We start from the raw sequence: 14,147 nt of genomic DNA, 5'->3' as shown, positions 1-14,147 counted from the left end.
GCCTATTGTGGGGAACAGCGTTGCCAGATCTAGCATAATGATGCTAGATCTAGCATAATTTGCATGTCTCTAGCATCTAGCATCTTGCTTTTAGCATCCTGCCCAAATCTAGCACAATTTCAGCAACTTATCAAAAAGCCATAAAACCTGGAGATGAGAAAGAAGTTGGTCGTGGGAAGAAAAAGAACGGCAGAAATGTATCCTCTTCCATTGATTCATACACTCGGTAAACCATACAGGCAGTCTTATTTTCCGAAGTAAGTTCGGAACGGCTTTTTTTTTTTTTTTTTTTGTAGCTCCACCCAGGGTTTTCTAATCCTTTAACTCCGAGGCATGGGCGGAGCTATGCCATTTTCCCCCCAACTTTTTGACAACTTCACCATCTTTATTTCTGAATTCATGATCATATTTATTCTTGAAATGACAGCTCCGAGACCGACCAAAAATCTGCCCCCCCCCTTCCCCAGCAGACGATTCCCAACTCCGCTTATGCTGCGAAGTAATTTTCTTTCAAAATATGTAAACAAAAACTTTGCATTCATTTATACGATATATACGCCATTGAGTCTGGCAAACGACTGCAGTAATTTAGTTGAGTTAAAATTTTGGTGCGTGAAGTATTGAGTTCTATCCATGCATTCTTGCTCTCTGTGTATTTTAAGTTACGTTATCGTATCTCAACTTCGTTTTTTTAAACTCCTGAATTAGTAATTATGAGGATCTAGCATAATTTGACCGAATCTAGCATAAGTTCAATCAGGTTTTGGAATAATTCCGAGCTGTGAGTCTGGCAACGCTGGTGGCGAACGACTTGGTCAACGACTCGCGAAAGAAATCTGAAAATGGTGCGCCGTAATAATAATATTAAAAACAGTTTTTATAAAGGAATATTAATACATACGAAAAGCTGTTTAAAGAATGAATTGTTATACTGACTTTACACGTATAAAAACATATACCATATACCAAACAGATTGAGCGATATGATGATAGCTGTTTTGAGACGAGCACTTTTGAAGTCCAACTTCGGGTATCTTCGGAAAACAGTAAACTAAAGCTGCTGGTTCGAACCTCCAAAGCCAACCTTAGTAATCGGGAAAAGATGTACAGATATGTTTTTCCTTCTGTTAAATATAATAAGACATGTTGAAATGGTATTAAGTGTAGAAAAAAGTAACATTGATTGAAATACTTAATGATACAATATTTCGAGACTATGTATTCACACTCTCGTTTCGTCATTGTGATTTCCATACGGAAAAGAGCATTTACGTATGAGCTCAGTTATATTTCAGAAGCAGCTTCCGAAAAGCGGTCATGTTAGCTCAGTGGTACACCACCGAGCGTTTAAATCGTGAGTTCGATACCCGTTCAGGTGAGATTCTTTTATGATATTCTACTTTCCTCAATGCATGAAAATTATGTAAAATAGTTACATTACAATTCATCAGTTGTATATATATTTTCATATCATCAGTTGTATATATCAATTGAATATATATATTCATACCATCAGTTGTATATATCAGTTGAATATATATATTCATAACATTTCAAGACATAAGTAATTCTTATCTTTAAAATATAACATCTGAGGTATTCACAGAACGTCGGTGTGTTATGTGTGAATATTGAATACAAATTTAAAAAATCGTGTAATAGCAATAAATAAGTTATGTAATGTATTTATTTGCAGCTACTTTCATCGCAGATAACTTCTCAATATTCGCATTACAGCATTTAGGTAGAGCATATCGAAAATCGGATCGTGATTCAAGACAAAAAACTAGCTAGCCCCAAACTGTCACGTAAGAAATTCACGAATCGCAAAAGTAAAGTGAAGAGATTGAGAGCGGTAATTCCTTAATCGCTCTCTCTCAACTCTCTCTTATCTGCATTTATACATATAAAAGTGTATGTATGTATGTTCCATCATAACTCATGTATGCCTAGAGCAGGGTTTCTCAACCTGGGAGTCGCGGACCCTAGGGGATCGCCAAGATAGGCGGGAGAGATAAATATAGTTAGAATATAATACCAGAAATTATTTTTAAATATTATTTTTAATTTTGTTCTGATAGGCATACTTTTATTTTTTATACACACTGTAAAGAACAATAAAAAATAAGTCTACTGAACATTTTCAAAGGGTGTAAAATTCGTGTTACTATTCGGTTCAAAGTCTTTTGTCGTCGCGAATTCTGTCGAGAAATTTGAAGCTTAAAATATACAAAACGATAATCATGCCTGTTGTTCTGTATGGTTGCGAACCATAGTCGCTTACTCTGAGGGAAGAACATAGACTGAAAGTATTTAAGAACAAGATCCTTAGACGAATATTCGGACCCAAGAGGAACGGGAATGGGGAATGGCGGAAACTTCATAACGAGGAAGTACATAATTTATGCGGTTACCCAACATTGTTAGGGTCGTCAAGTCTAGAGGCTTAGGTGGGCAGGTCATGTAGCTAGAATGGAAGAAAGTAGAAACGCTTTCAAAGTCTTGACTGGAAGACCAAACGGAAAACGACCATTAGGAAGACCTAGGCGCAGATGGGAGGACAATATTAAGATGGATCTCGCTGAGATAAGAATACAAAGTAGAAACTGGATCCAATTGGCTAAGGATAGAAGTTAGTGGAGAGCTTTTGTGAACGGGGCATTGAACCTCCGGGTTCCATAGGCCATAGAGTTAGTTAGTTAGTAGTGTTGTTTAAAAATGAATTTAAATCAAAGATGTATGATATAAAACTAATGAGAACTGTATATAGAAATACTAGAAAAATACACATGAAACAAAACCTGCACATTGAAATACAATTAAAATTAAAACCTAATGAGATACCTAAGCATGGTATAATTTCACTAGTGCAGCAATGCCCGGTTCAATCTTCATGACGAACATTATCAAGCCATTTTCAACTGATAAGCGATTTCTTATCTTTGTTTTAATGTTTACCAAAAAAAAAAAAAAAAAACTTTCGCACAAGTACGATATAGCAAATGGAATTATTACTTTTAAAGCAGCAATCACCAGACCAGGATATTCTTCTCTCCTCATCAGGCAGAACTTGTCCAAGTCTTCGTTACAGAAAACCTGTTGCAAAGACTTGTCGCATGATCATTCTATTATTTGGTCAAGAAGTTGTGGGCTTAGATCGGATACGTTAATGGCCTCTTCAATGAAGGAGTTTAACATCCATCTTGAACCAGCACCTTCGTTGTTGGGAATATACATATTACAGTTACTGTATCCACTGTCAGTGCCGGGCGCCGAAAAAAGGGGCCATACATTTCGGAGGAAGTGTGTTACTCATGTTAGGAAAGTGCATGTGCACATGTGTAAAATAGAAGGAAAAACGTAATAAAATGTGCTCAAAATTAAGGAAAGGTAGGGTTTATTTTGAAAATGTTCTTGAGCTTCGTGCCAACCATGGTGGCGCTTCGTAGCTAGTCTGTCGACGTCACTCATATATACGGTGACATCGTACTATACTCTCGCCCCGGGCAATGATTTTCCATGGCACTGTTCACTATAAACAAAAAAATGGATTCTACTATTATAGAAATAGGTATGTTAAAAATCCCACACAAGCTTATTATAAAACAAATTATAAAAGGGTCGCTGGCAAGAGCGTGTGATAAAAGGGGATCGTGATAGGAATTGGATTGAGAAGCACTGGCCTAGAGTAATTTTAACCACATTTCTTATAGTTTCAAAGAGTGCTGTCGGGTTACCTATGGTGAATGGGAGGGGGATACATATAAAAGATTGCTAGAAAATGATCGATATTAGATTCATAGTTTTCGGGGTCGCTTAGATAAATAGTGAGACTTTCAATTTCGCTTAACTACGATTAAGCTCTCATTAGTGGGGATGGGCACGAACGACTTTTCTTTGAAACTCGACTCGACTCGAAACAGACATCTTTGAGGTCTACTCTTGGACTCGGCGAGAAAAATATCTTCCAACTCGACTCGGATTAGAGTCAAGTCGAACCAAAACGAGCCAAATCCTGTGTGTAGTCCTACCTAGACAATACATAGACAATAATTATTCTATCATCAATTATACTACTGTTACTACAAATAATAATAATAATAATAATAATAATAATAATAATAATAATAATAATAATAATAATAATAATAATAATAATAATAATAATAATAATTATTATTATTATTATTATTATTATTATTATTATTATTATTATTATGACAACACCGTGTACAAACATGAACGATAGATGGTTAGTAAAGGAATACTAAAAGCCAGTTGACTGCCGACGTCGGTAGTCATGAAGTCTACAAGGCAAGGACATCGTTCATTACCCTAAGCTGTAAGCGTCGGTGGACTACAGATGGTCAACTATTAACCTCTCGCCAGAAATTGGTGGCCCCGCAGCGACGATCCGTGATGGTCCAAGTTCCATTTTGAAAACTTTACTACCAGCGGCAGAGACGCGATGAAACGCCAACGAACCACAAAATTACTCTCCCAAAATATGTTAAAATGCCTATATGTGTGATTTGTTTATATTTAGGTGAATCAATAAAACAAAACAAATACCCCGGGGTGGACGCGAACTATCAATATTACGATTACTAGACACGCGTTCTTCTGACTTCCCCACGGAAACGATCATAAAAAGCTTGGTTGTTGAAGGATAAATCATTGACGTCTTAATTTAGCCAATCAGACAAACCCCTACATCTCGAGTTCTAGGAGATGATACCGTGAACCGTTTTAGATTTATTGCTTTCTGGTGAAGTACTATCCATGCGCAAAATTTGAGCATAATAGCCGACATGCATCTTTGGTGCCTCTTATCTTTAGTACAATTTTAACCAGAGATGGTGTGGGTCAATGAAAATTTGATCCACGACCCACCATGACCCACTATCACCCACCACCCAAATGACCCATTGGCCCACTCTGACCCATCAACCATCGTGATCCACTCTGACCCACCACCAACTATGAACCACTCTGAACCATTGCGACCAACTCCGACCCACCAAAACCCATCGACATCAACTCTGACCGATGACCACGTCCTCCTCTCCATTGACTAAAGAGATTACACTTGTAATAAAACAAGACTGTGAAATTATCACTTATCGGAGTTTGAATTTCTACCGTCATTGGCTCAAGCACCTCTTTGTTACAATACTGATGGGTCTGACCTTTACGATATATAATGGCAAAGTGTTTCTCATCTTCCGAATTAAAATGAATTTAAATTTATCATATGTAATTATTTCTTTGTTGCCTTACAGACACATTTCAGTAGAAAATAGGGTGAAATTTAAAAGTTTCGAATCAAAGAAAAGTAGACGAACGTAAAAAAAAAAAAAAAAAAAAAAAAAAAAAGGAGAGGGAGAGAAACTAATTTTCTATATAATTAAGCATGCCGTACTAATTGAAAATGCCCATGTAATTAAGTTTAGAATACAAATTTTATGGCCATTTTTCTCTAACTTTATGGCTTGATTGCTTTATGCTCGGAACGCTCCATATATTAAACACCAGCTTCAGCAATTATAAATAGAAAGCAGTGGGTATAAAATTCAAAAAGAACTTTAGTTTGCATTACTCAATTTTTTTCTCAACTAATATCAATCGTTTTCGATTATTTTTACAAATAAACCCACTACCAATTTCCAATATATAGAAAATGCACCCCCGTCCCCCCGCTCATAAAAGACAATTTTAATAAATGCCAGGGCATATTCTCTTTATTTTTAATAAAGAGTTATATGCTGAATTTCAGCTTTCAGTTGAACGGCTTGTGAGATACTAAATTTTTCGCAAAAATTCGGACTTCTACTCCCCCTAAGGATATGTATTATAATGAAAGTGACACGCGTATGACAACTTCCCAGTTGGAATTGGAGCCTGATTATATACCAAACGTCAATTCATTTGACTTTGCAATTTGACCGTGATGATTACGCATAGTTACTTTCAATTTTTTATGATACATATCCTTATTTCATATGTTACAGATGATTCAAAAATATTTTTTTAAGCAGTTAGCTCCTCTAGAATCTCACAGGCCGCAACCCAAAATCCAACTCCCACTATCCTATGACAATCCAAAAGTGACTGAACTTTTTTTATTAGGAACAAATGACAAAAGAAAAATGGAGATCTTGAAAGTAAAATGTAGAAAAGCACGGTGCCCCCAATAACTACATATTTCTCCGCCCCTTCATTCCGAACTTAAAAATAAAACTTAATTCGAATATGGTTAACTAGTGAATTTATTACAGTTAAATTCCACTCACTACATGCTACAGCTACAACTATGTAACAAAAAATAACAACTGTGAAACATGTACTGAATTACTATTACATTTCTTACGCTATTATTAAACATATTAGAATAGTAAAAGAGGATTGTTCGTGAAATAGTATATTTGCTCATGATTTTTAACTTTTTCATACGGAAAAAAATTAAAATATTATTCAAGTTTTAAAATTTGCACTCTGCAAATATGTTGCCCTCTAGGCAATGGGACTAATGTGGACTAATGGGAAATGCTGCACTGTTATGGGGCGTTTACACTTGGTCGATTTAGTCGCACGACTAAATCGACTCGCTGCATTTGCCGACAAATCGAAGCAACTAGGCCGAATCAGATCGATGAATGTGTTCAATTATTTCAACCACAGAAAATAGAACGTCTTTCAATTCAGTTGCCAGTCGATTAGTCGCCTTCGATCAGCAAGCGATTAAGTTGAAGTCCCGTTTACACGGTCGATTAAGTTGAAAGTGACGTCAATTCAACTGAATCAAACGCAAATCGACTAAGTGTAAACGCCCCATTAGCGGCGCTGAAAACTTACGATTCGATTCTAATATCGGTTGATTTCGATATCTTTATGTCGCTACGTAACCACCCTGGGTGCTAATGGGAGCTTAATTGGACTTGAATTGAAAGTAGAGCTATTCACCTAAGCGACCACGAAACTATGGATTCGATACTAATATCGACCCGTTTCTAGCATTTTTGATATGTATCCCGACAGTACTCTTTTTCCAGACTGTAAGAAATATAGTTAAAATTGCTCTAGATATATCAGAATTATGTTGAAACACACACATAAATCCACTTTTATATTCTGTATAAATAGAGAGTGAGCGAGCGAGCGATCGAGAGAGGGCGACTCAAGGCATCACTACTACCACATTGCAAAAGCATATATTAGGAATTGAATTGAAAATCTATGTAAAGACTTTCTGCTGTGGCATGCTTCATAAGGACAGTTCCAGTCTGCTCACGTGACCTTTGGGGTTCATGATTTTTTTTTGCGAGCGTTCCGACTTTGGATTCTCTGTTTATACCCTCTGTTTATGCATCGAATAACTTTTCAAGAACATAAATGACATTCTGTATTATGAATGTTGAAAATTACTCTCTATATGACAAATAGCTGCAAATAAATACACTACATGATTTATTTATTGCTATTGAACGAGTTTCTTAACTTGTATTTACATCCTCATACATAATACCGACCTACTGTGAAAATTATCTCAGATGTTATATTTTAAACATAATAATTACTATGTTCTGCAATTATTATGTTATATATAAACAACTTATGTATTTTAATGTAATTATTTTATATAATTTTTCATGAATTGCGGAAAATATAATTTTAAAAAAAGGACTAACCTAGACGGGATTCGAACTCTCAACCTTAAGATTTGAAATCCGACAGCTTACCAATGAGCTAACACAAGGACTTCTCGAACTAAGCTTCTAGCGATGTATAACGGATCTCAAGATAATTATGACATTCATATCCATTACAAACGCTGTTTCTGTTCTACTTTGACTTTTATTTTAGTACTCAGGCGATAATTATGTTCTATTTCTTAACTTTGAACATTCTTTTACATATGGAAAGATTCTTTAACGTATTTAAATGTTCCATTACGTATAGAGAGCTAAATGACAAACAAGCATGTGTTCACATTAATAAAAGGTTTCGAAATATTGTATCATTAAGTATTTCAATCAATGTTGCTTTTTTAAACACTTGGTAACAAGTCTTATTATATTTAAAAGAAGAAAAACAAATCTGCAAACTTTTTCCCGATTGCAAAGGCTGGCTTGGAGGTTCGAACCTGGCTTACTTTTTCCCGAAGATACCCGAAGCTGGACTTAGAAAATTTTTGCCTCAAAACACCAATAAAGAATGCGCTCAACCTTTTTGAGACAAGGTGTACAAAAATATAAAGTGAGGAGAAACGTTGATGTTGTAGAGATAGATATTATAATCATATTATATCAATACATTTCACAATTTAATGGACTATTAATAATAGGAATTAGCATGTTTCAATAAAATGAGACCTGCAAAACTCCCCACTCAAGGAATAAATTGAGTAATCATACAATTCCATGATTAGACTGCTTCAAAGTGTTTTAACAGCTAAATTCGGTTATACCCACACTTCTCCAGTGGCGAAGGGTGGTAAGAGGCCTGGCTAGAGTACTTTCAGAAATTATAATTTATAATTAATTCATTTTCCTTGCACAGAATGCATGATATTTTCTAAGTTGAAAAAAAATGTTCGATAAAGAAATCGTGGTTGGCACCACTGCTGGGAGGTTCACCGAGCAGTGTCTCAGGCGACGACCCGCTCGGAAGAGTAATACTCCCGGAAGTACGTTTTCTCGCGCGCTACTCTAGCCAGCTGTTTTACGCGCTATCCTAGTCAGTTGTTTTAAGTCACAAAATCTATATCATGGAGTACAAGGGGAACAAAACTAGCCTTATATCATGGAGTACAAGGGCAACAAAACGAGCCCTGTGGGGCTTCTAACCCGTTCCTACTACTACTACTACTGATCTGCACAAAAGTAAGTAAATCACATTTTTTGAGTATTATTTTCGTATTATTTTAATTTAAAAAGTGTTATAAAAATGTAAAAAAAATGTTAAAAAAACTTTCCTCGGGCCGGGTTTGAACTCACGCCAAATAGATTTTCGTTACTAGCATATAGCTAGCCCACTCGGCCACGAGAACCGACGACAACAACAACGAGTTCTGCTATTTGAATGCAACGTGGCAAGAAATAGATAACGCCAACCAATCAGAACTGTGTTTTTCGTTCCTACTTCCGGGAGCATTACTCTCCTGAGCTAGTCCTCTCAGGCGCAGTAGAACTACCGCCAAGCTACTCAGAAAATCCCGCGAGAGAATGTGTTGAAAATGATGTTTTATTCACCATCGTATAACCTGCGAAAGAGACCGGCCTCAGCGCTTATCGACTTTCGTTTCTACCTACTAATTTCTCTCGAGACCTTCGATTTCGATTCGATATATCAAACAAATAAAGAGCAAGATAACGTGGGCTCCATTCCGTTCCAACTTTGCTTGGAACAAGAAATTCTAAAGGCGCTATGCCTGTTATCGCAAACTAATGTCCCTTTATTCCGTTGCGTTGACGCAAACCTGAACGAAATCAGACTCGTTGAGTTCATTACAAAGAGTGTGTTTTTTTGAGATTTGAGTGATTTTTTTTCTTACATTTGCAAAAGTGAATGAGAGAAAATGTCAGTATGTGGAGAATATGAATATACGTAAAATAATTCCTATTAAAGAACTTTCTATGTGAGTGGTCTTTTGGAAATTGATGTGTTATTAAGGAGCGAAGACTAACGCCTGTGTTGAAAATAGAACAAACAGAGGGCAAGAAAGTTCTGCATGCATTGGTACAATATATATAAGTCTGATTCTGTTTTTAAAGGGGAATTAAGTGACACACAAAATATCTTGATTGAATGCTTGTCATGTGTTTTGAACAATATAATTAAAGACAAAATTTTACAAGCAGAGTTTGTTTCAGTACATGTAGACTATTTCTTGTGAAGCGCAGATAATGTGACAGTCTATCTTCCCCACCTGATCACGCCAATTAAAACAATTAAATTGTATTATGGCGAATTAAGATCATCTATGAGTCACATACGTCAATTTCATTATGAAAATTGAGATCCGGATCGAATAAGTGCTGTCGATGAACTACAATTGCATTAAATTTATGTGAATTCGTCTTCTTGTATTTCTGTAGTAAAATATTTGTCTAATCTGCCTCATTTTACTATTATTATTATTATTAACGTTAATATTATTAGTAGTAGAACATTGGGCCTACCCTCTTAAAACTATCTCCCTTCGCCACTGCACTTCTCTCCTTTGAAAATGAGAACTGTTATCAACTGAAGTCGTTACTGTGAGAAACTGTACAGTGCAAGTTTTTATTGGTTGCAGTTGCAATTGCTGATAAACTACAATTCTTTTACGATTTGCGTACAAATACGGGGTCCGGATATATAGTATAAAAATTACAGTGCAAAAAACGCAAACCAAGTTGTGCTAGGTGGTCTCTGGAAAATTCTTATGCTATGTAACCGAGTCATAGCAGGGCGAAGCTAGGGCCCGAGCGTCAGTCAGGGGGTGCGAGCGAAGGAAGCAGGCGCGTCAGTGAATGTAGTGAAAACGAGTAGGTTTCGGCAATGATACGAGTTTGAATAGCAATTGTCATGGTATCGTGGTAGTAGCGCTCCACTTGTAAACATAAACTATAGCTTCTGTAAACTATACAGAAATAAACCGATGGTGGAAAATAGTATCACCGGTCATCTTTCATATGCACTCACTTAGGTAAATGTTTCGCAGAAGGGGTCCAAAGTAGGTAAAACATACAAAATTTATAGGAGAAGTTGAAGATGCAAGTACTTAGACCTAACACAACCTAACCACATCTAACCTAATGAAATTAACTAACTTAATATTAATAGAAGTAAGCGAAATTCTATCACTTTTGAAAATTAGCTGGAGCGATATACTAATATAATCTAACGTAACATAACCGTAACTAACCTGAACCAGCCTAAACTAATGTTAATAGAAACTACCGAAATTGTAACATTTCTTAGAAAAATTACCAGGACCCTTTCTGCTAAACATTGTCTCTCACCTATTTTATCCGTCGTTAAAACATTTATAATGATTTTACACTAGTAACCCTATAATTGTAAACATAAAATACAGCTGTATTACTTTGTATTTAATTCTGTTGTTTGAAGAAATTTTATCCTTATAAATATGTCTTTTCATGCAAAGTATTAAATTTTATTTGTAAATCTTCTAAAATGTGGTGCGTCAAAACAATACAAGCACCCTTCTGACATTTATTTATTTTTTTTATTTTTTTTTTTTTAGAGGTATTCAACTTAAAAATATAGCGCCTGATATTAATATCAGTGGTATGTGCAGTATAGTTAGCATAGTAATTCTTCAACTCTGTACTTTTATTAAATAGAACTATTTCACAATGTTGATAAACGTCATTCGGCCAGACAGGAAAACTCTTCACGTGTATGGCACAAAAAGGATATGATTTCCTACAAGATAGGCCCTATGTCGTAACATTTTTCCGAAGATAAATCCTAAGATATTTCCTAGGATTGATCTCGTAGTGTATAGCGCGCCTTACAGTCTGACCCCGGGTTATTTGTTCGGAAACGGTTGGGTAGATGGAAAAAACAGCGAACACGTATCCCATTATTTTTAGGGGCACACAATTTGAGTGAAAAAGTGCTGCCCCAGGGTCCTTTGGGGGGTCCCAGATGGGGTCCAAATGAAAATTTTCAAATGGCAACCGGGTCAAGTAGTATATAGTTGGAAAGGTGTTGCTAAAAGAAAGAAAATGGTACCAGTCCCGAGTCCCTACATGAACCCTTTGCAAAATGGCGGTCGGTCAAGATGTCAACACAGTGCGCATTGCAGATTCTGTGGCCACCTCTAGCAATCTGAAACAGTGAATCAGATGTCAAAAGTGAACAACACATGTCACATCATTTCAAAAGTACAACATATCGAAGTAAAGTAAATTACTCCGCGTTTCCCCTTAGGGTATGAAACGTGTTTAATCTCAAACGTTTCAAATAGACAGGTATGTCATATTGTATGTTGTGTGAAGATCTGATAAAAAGTATTGTTATAGGACGACTGTCCAAAAATAATATTGGCGTCAAAAATATCGATCAATCATGCTTCGTACTACAACATTTTACTAGTAATGAGTGCGAAATCACTACATAACAGACACATGGATTTTCAAATTGTGGGAAATTAATGTTGGCGGTATTGAGCTCAACGCTGTTAGGCATCGGAGTACGATATACTGTAGGTTTACGTAGAAAGCTTCTTAGAATTGCACGCAGAAAGAAATAATATGAGACCAGGCTTTAAAAAGGTGCCGGTAGGTGTCAGGAATCGCCAATAATAATAATAATAATAATAATAATAATAATAATAATAATAATAATGATGAGAAGGCGAAGGTGGGAGAACCCTGTTTTCAGAAATCACAACTACAATGAGAATTGACCGAACTAGTTCTCAAGGTTACTGGCATTTCTGATAAACACTCTTTCTGTACCAACATTCCTTACACACAGGAGCTGAAAATCCTTTTCTGTGCTTCGTGCCGAAGAGAATTTGCTTCTGCGCCTGTGTAGCCACACTGTCTCGTTTACGTGTTAGTCAGCAACATCGACTGTTGCGGTAGTAAAGCATTACAACGATAATGTATATTTCGAATGCACTTCTTAGTATCGTTTCTATTTACGGGCAAAAGTGCTATTTTAAAGGCACAAGCTGTCAAGAAGAAGAAGAAAGTATATAAGGAAATAATTTAGATATTTTGTATTATATCGAGATATTTCTTGTTTACGTTGCTATGGCGACAAAGTATATTTGAATCAGGGAAAGTAACCTGAGAAATAACAATACAGCATTGCCTGTATGAGTTAATAAGCGTGTTTTTGCTTTAGTTTAAAGCAACAGAATCGAATCATTTACACTTTCATTTCTTGTACCATTTCGTGCTTTGTTTTCGCACTTACCGGCCATACGATGGTACGCTCAACGGAAGACAGTGGAAATAATTTTCCTTTGTGGGGAATGTGGTAGAAACTGCAGAACAACTTGTATGTATATAGAGGAGTAGATGTGAATCTACAAAAGTGGGGGGACGCAGGATCTATTTTTTAGATGTGAGGGGACGGCGTCGCCCATTTTCCTCTCACCCAAATATATATATATATATATATATATATATATATATATATATATGGGATATGTTTAGTACAAGGGGTCCAGAAGCACGTAAGAAACAAAATTTACAGGAGAAATGAGTGATTCAAGTACTTAGACGTAACATAAAGTAACGAAATCTAGCCGAACCTAACATAAACTAACGTGAGCTAACCTGAACTAACCTAAACTACCCTGATATTAGTAGAAATAAGCGAAATTCTATCATTTTTTTTGGAAAATTATGCGGGACTCCTACACTAATATAACATAAATTAAACTTACCTAACGTAACCTAACTTAAACTAACCAACCCTACCCTAAACTAACCGAATATGAACAGAAATTACCAAAATTGTAACATTTTTTAGAGAAAAGAGATGGACCCCTTCTGCTAAACATAGAATAAGAATAAGAATAATTTATTGTCGTTAAACAACATGATGTTGTAATAGACAACGTCAAAATTTAAGTTTGCGTACATGTAATATTTACAATTTTAATTAATCAATACAATATTTTATATTTTACCTAGTACTACTTTTCTATTCTAATCCTGAAACTTCTTCCTGAAATTCTGAAATACTATATATACACTTTTCTAAGAGCCACTTTTTACAAAAACATTTAAAATTTTTTATCTCCATTTCTCTCACTCTGAGTGGCAACAGATTATACAATTTCATCCCTATATATTTATAACTATTTTGAGTTTTGCACAGCCGCACATGGGGAATATTTATTTCATTTTTGCGCCTTGTATTGTGTGAGTGAACACTACTTCGAGTAACATAATTTGTACAGTTTTCTTTGATATACATAAGGCACGATAATATGTACAAGGATGGGATGGTCATTATTCCAAAATCTTTAAAAAAATGTCTGCAAGATTCTCTCTCTGGAATTCCTGTTATCGTTCTTATCGCTCTTTTTTGCCACTTAAATACTGTTTGTGCCCCGGAAGAATTACCCCATAATAGTATGCCATACGAAAGATGAGAGTGAAAGAAAGCATAAT

Source organism: Thermobia domestica, chromosome 10 (assembly GCF_964235325.1).
Source record: "Thermobia domestica chromosome 10, izTheDome1.hap1.1, whole genome shotgun sequence".
NCBI classification, from domain to species: domain Eukaryota; kingdom Metazoa; phylum Arthropoda; class Insecta; order Zygentoma; family Lepismatidae; genus Thermobia; species Thermobia domestica.
The sequence above is the reverse complement of the archived record's forward strand: the minus strand, read 5'-3'. Positions refer to the sequence as shown.